The sequence below is a fragment of the Oncorhynchus clarkii genome, chromosome 13, assembly GCF_045791955.1.
Source record: "Oncorhynchus clarkii lewisi isolate Uvic-CL-2024 chromosome 13, UVic_Ocla_1.0, whole genome shotgun sequence".
Lineage (NCBI taxonomy): Eukaryota > Metazoa > Chordata > Actinopteri > Salmoniformes > Salmonidae > Oncorhynchus > Oncorhynchus clarkii.
In genome coordinates, this window is record NC_092159.1 from 57,393,759 (window position 1) to 57,399,982 (window position 6,224).

The following is a 6,224-nucleotide window of genomic DNA, read 5'->3' on the forward strand; positions in this document are numbered from 1 at the left end:
TCCCAAGTGGTTAATTAGGAAGATTAGCCTCCAAGGTCTAAATCCTGGATGACGATGGAATCAGAAAGTCATATTCTCCATGATATGAGCATACCCTGCTATAAACTAGAGAGGAGGTGAAGATATGGCAGTAAGGTCATATCTAGCTCAACCACAATGACCTGTATCTTTGTTTGTACGTCACAGTGAATTGCTGACACACATTGACCTACTATTCCCCTTCTCTGTGAAGCATCACACAGTGAATTGCTGACACACATTGACCTACTATTCCCCTTCTCTGTGAAGCATCACACAGTGAATTGCTGACACACATTGACCTACTGTTCCTCTTCTCTGTGAAGCATCACACAGATGCACTGAGAAGGTCAGACCCACATGTTAGTACATAAGAGTATGATGCATTCACATCGTGTACCCATTATTCTGCTATGTAATTTAGCAACACTTAACCAGTACCATATGGTAGAAGATAAACAAACAATACCAAACCAGAAGCATTTAATAGGAGAGCAACAACCAAAGCCAAACCAGAAACATACAGTAGGAGAGCCACAACCGAGACAAACCAGAAACATACAGTAGGAGAGCCACAACCAAGACCAAACCAGAAACATACAGTAGGAGAGCCACAACCAAGACCAAACCAGAAACATACAGTAGGAGAGCCACAACCAAGACCAAACAGAAACATACAGTAGGAGAGCAACAACCAAGACCAAACAGAAACATACAATAGGAGAACAACAACCAAGACCAAACCAGAAACATACAGTAGGAGAGCAACAACCAAGACCAAACCAGAAACATACAGTAGGAGAGCAACAACCAAGACCATACAGACACATACAATAGGAGAGCAACAACCAAGACCAAACCAGAAACATACAGTAGGAGAGCAACAACCAAGACCAAACAGAAACATACAGTAGGAGAGCAACAACCAAGACGACACAGACACATACAGTAGGAGAGCAACAACCAAGACCAAACCAGAAACATACAGTAGGAGAGCAACAACCAAAACAAAACAGAAACATACAGTAGGAGAGCAACAACCAAGACCAAACCAGAAACATACAGTAGGAGAGCCACAACCAAGACCAAACCAGAAACATACAGTAGGAGAGCCACAACCAAGACCAAACCAGAAACATACAGTAGGAGAGCAACAACCAAGACCAAACCAGACACATACAGTAGGAGAGCAACAACCAAAACAAAACAGAAACATACAGTAGGAGAGCAACAACCAAGACCAAACAGAAACATACAGTAGGAGAGCCACAACCAAGACCAAACCAGAAACATACAGTAGGAGAGCCACAACCAAGACCAAACCAGAAACATACAGTAGGAGAGCAACAACCAAGACCAAACCAGAAACATACAGTAGGAGAGCAACAACCAAGACCATACAGAAACATACAGTATGAGAGCCACAACCAAGACCAAACCAGAAACATACAGTAGGAGAGCAACAACCAAGACCATACAGACACATACAGTAGGAGAGCAACAACCAAGACCAAACCAGAAACATACAGTAGGAGAGCAACAACCAAGACCAAACCGGAAACATACAGTAGGAGAGCAACAACCAAGACCAAACAGAAACATACAGTAGGAGAGCAACAATCAAGACCATACAGACACATACAGTAGGAGAGCAACAACCAAGACCAAACCAGAAACATACAGTAGAAGAGCAACAACCAAGACCATACAGAAACATACAGTAGGAGAGCCACAACCAAGACCAAACCAGAAACATACAGTAGGAGAGCAACAACCAAGACCAAACAGAAACATACAGTAGGAGAGCAACAACCAAGACCAAACCAGAAACATACAGTAGGAGAGCAACAACCAAGACCAAACCAGAAACATACAGTAGGAGAGCAACAACCAAGACCAAACAGAAACATACAGTAGGAGAGCAACAACCAAGACCAAACAGAAACATACAGTAGGTCTCTCTCTCTCTCTAAGGGCTTTGTTGGCATGGGAAACATATGTCAACGTTGCCAAAGCAAGTTAAGAAAGTTAAATAAATAATCAAACATTAACAGTAAACATTACATTCAAAAAAGTTCCAAAATAATTAAGACATTTCATTTGTCATATTATGTCTATATATAGTGGTGTAATGATGTGCAAATGGCACAAAGTACAAAAGGGAAAATAAATATAGTTTCTATGTACAATGGTGTTTGTTACTCGCTGGTTGCCCTTCTTGTGGCAACAGGTCACAAATATTGCTGCTGTGATTGTACAATGTCGTATTCCACCCAATATATATGGGAATTTATCAAAATTGGATTGTTTTCAAATGCTTTGAAATATGAGTTTCTAATATGGTCATACATTTGGCAGGAGGTTAAGAGGTGCAGCTCAGTTTCTACCTCATTTTGTGGTTAATGTGCACATAGCTTGTCTTCTCTTGAAAGCCTGGTCGGCGTTCTTTCTCAATAGCAAGGCTATGCTCACTGAGTCTGTATATAGTCAAAGATTTTCTTAATGTTGGGTCAGTCACAGTGGTCAGGTATTCTGCACTGTGTACTCTCTGTTTAGGGCCAAATAGCATTCTAGTTTGCTCTGTTTTTCTGTATATTCTTTCCAATGTGTCAAGTAATTATCCTTTTGTTTTCTCGTGATTTGATTTGGTCAAATTGCGTTGCTGTCCTGGGACTCTGTGGGGTCTGTTTGTGTTTGTGAACACAGCCACAGGACCAGCTTGCTTAGGGGGGCTCTTCTCCAGATTAATTTTTCTGTAGGGGATGGCTTTGTTATGGAAGGTTTGGGAATCGCTATAGCTGGATGTAGAATTTAACAGCTCTTTTCTGGATTTGGATAATTAGAGGGTGTCGGCCTAATTCTGCTCTGCATGCATTATTTGGTGCATTATTTGGTGTTTTACATTGTACACAGAGGATATAATTCAATTCAAGGGGCTTTATTGGTATGGGAAACATGTGTTAACATTGCCAAAGCAAGTGAGGTAGATAATATACAAAAGTGAAATAAACAATAAAAATTAACAGTAAACATTACACATACAGAAATTTCAAAACAATAAAGGCATTACAAATGTCATATTATACATATATATATACAGTGCCTTGCGAAAGTATTCGGCCCCCTTGAACTTTGCGACCTTTTGCCACATTTCAGGCTTCAAACATAAAGATATTTGTGAAGAATCAACAACAAGTGGGATACAATCATGAAGTGGAACGACATTTATTGGATATTTCAAACTTTTTTAACAATTCAAAAACTGAAAAATTGGGCGTGCAAAATTATAACAGCTCGAGCTCCGTGAGGTTGGATGGAGAGCATTTGTGAACAGCAGTTTTCAGTTCTTTCCACAGATTCTCGATTGGATTCAGGTCTGGACTTTGACTTGGCCATTCTAACACCTGGATATGTTTATTTTTGAACCATTCCATTGTAGATTTTGCTTTATGTTTTGGATCATTGTCTTGTTGGAAGACAAATCTCCATCCCAGTCTCAGGTCTTTTGCAGACTCCATCAGGTTTTCTTCCAGAATGGTCCTGTATTTGGCTCCATCCATCTTCCCATCAATTTTAACCATCTTCCCTGTCCCTGCTGAAGAAAAGCAGGCCCAAACCATGATGCTGTCACCACCATGTTTGACAGTGGGGATGGTGTGTTCAGCTGTGTTGCTTTTACGCCAAACATAACGTTTTGCATTGTTGCCAAAAAGTTCAATTTTGGTTTCATCTGACCAGAGCACCTTCTTCCACATGTTTGGTGTGTCTCCCAGGTGGCTTGTGGCAAACTTTAAACAACACTTTTTATGGATATCTTTAAGAAATGGCTTTCTTCTTGCCACTCTTCCATAAAGGCCAGATTTGTGCAATATACGACTGATTGTTGTCCTATGGACAGAGTCTCCCACCTCAGCTGTAGATCTCTGCAGTTCATCCAGAGTGATCATGGGCCTCTTGGCTGCATCTCTGATCAGTCTTCTCCTTGTATGAGCTGAAAGTTTAGAGGGACGGCCAGGTCTTGGTAGATTTGCAGTGGTCTGATACTCCTTCCATTTCAATATTATCGCTTGCACAGTGCTCCTTGGGATGTTTAAAGCTTGGGAAATCTTTTTGTATCCAAATCCGGCTTTAAACTTCTTCACAACAGTATCTCGGACCTGCCTGGTGTGTTTCTTGTTCTTCATGATGCTCTCTGCGCTTTTAACGGACCTCTGAGTCTATCACAGTGCAGGTGCATTTATACGGAGACTTGATTACACACAGGTGGATTGTATTTATCATCATTAGTCATTTAGGTCAACATTGGATCATTCAGAGATCCTCACTGAACTTCTGGATAGAGTTTGCTGCACTGAAAGTAAAGGGGCTGAATAATTTTGCACGGCCAATTTTTCAGTTTTTGATTTGTTAAAAAAGTTTGAAATATCCAATAAATGTCGTTCCACTTCATGATTGTGTCCCACTTGTTGTTGATTCTTCACAAAAAAATACAGTTTTATATCTTTATGTTTGAAGCCTGAAATGTGGCAAAAGGTCGCAAAGTTCAAGGGGGCCAAATACTTTCGCAAGGCACTGTATATATATATATATATATATATATATATATATATATATATATATATATATATATATATATATATACAGTGTTGTAACACTGTACAAATGGTTAAAGAACACAAGGTCAAATAAATAAGCATAAATATGGGCTGTATTTACAATGGTGTTTGTTCTTCACTGGTTGCCCTTTTCTTGTGGCAACAGGTCTCTCTCTCTCTCTCTCCTCTTTCTATCTGTCTCTCTGTCTATCTCTCTCTCTCTCTCTCTCTCTCTCTCTCTGTCTCTCTCTCTCTCTCTCTCTCTCTTCACAAATATGCCAGGCTCACACACACTTAGTATTAATCTGGTAAATACAGTAAACCCCACCTTTGATTAGCATCATGCCAGGCTGCAAATATAGTAGAACCCAGCTGTTGACTAGCAACATGCCAGACTACAAATACAGTAGACCCCAGCTGTTGATTAGCTTCATGCCAGGCTACAAATACAGTAGACCACAGCTGTTGATTAGCATCATGCCAGGCTAAAAATACAGTTGACCCCAACTGTTGATTAGCTTCATGCCAGGCTAATGTCTCACAAAGCTATGGCCACAAGGGACAGGAGATGTGTGATTTAGTGTGTGATTGTGAGTGTCTGTGTGTCACTGTACAATATAATTTCATATGAATGGGTTTATCAAAGCCCACTCATATTAGTTGGGAGCAATGAGTGTAAGCACATCTTGTTCAGAGTGCAATCGATGGAAAACAGCAAGGAACCTGCTCTCCACAATGTTCCCATTATTCCTAAACTGATGGGATTCAGGTAGTGCCAGCTAGGACCCTTGTCTTTCTTAACACACTCTTTGCTCTCCAAATCCCCCCTCTCTCTCTCTCTCTCTCTCTCTCTCTCTCTCCCTCCCTCTCCCTCTCTCCATCTCACTCTCACGTTGTCTGTCACCCTCTCTCTTTGTCTCCCTCTCTCTTTGTCTCCCTCTTTCTATCTGTGTCTGTCTCCCTCTCTCTCTTCATCTCACTCTCTGGTTGTCTGTCTCCCTCTCTCTTTGTCTCCCTCTCTCTCTGTCTCCCTCTCTCTCTGTGTCTCCCTCTCTCTCTGTGTCTCCCTCTCTCTTTGTCTATTTCTCCGTCTGTCTCCCTCTTTCTCTCTTTGTCTGTCTCCCTCTCTCTCTATGTGTCTGTCTCCCTCTCTCTCTCTCTGTGTCTGTCTCCCTCTCTCTCTGTGTGTCTGTCTCCCTCTCTCTGTGTGTGTCTGTCTCCCTCTCTGTCTCCCTCCCTCTCTGTCTCCCTCTCTCTCTCTCTGTTTCTCCCTCTCTCTCTCTCTGTTTCTCCCTCTCTCTCTTTGTCTCCCTCTCTCTCTTTGTCTCCCTCTCTCTCTTTGTCTGCCTCTCCCTCTTTGTCTCCCTCTCTCTCTGTCTCCCTCTCTCCCGTCGTCTCCCTCTCTCCCTTAGTCTCCCTCTCTCTCTGTGTCTATCTCACTCTCTGTGTCTGTCACAACCAAGATAGTATGAAAATACATGATCCCAAAGTAAAACACTGAACATTACACCCAAAAACACACAACTACAAATATTTTATGGAATAGTTCTCAAAAGCAATTGTACACGAGAGGGCATGTGTTGTGACTTTTTTAGCATGGCTGTGCTGCGG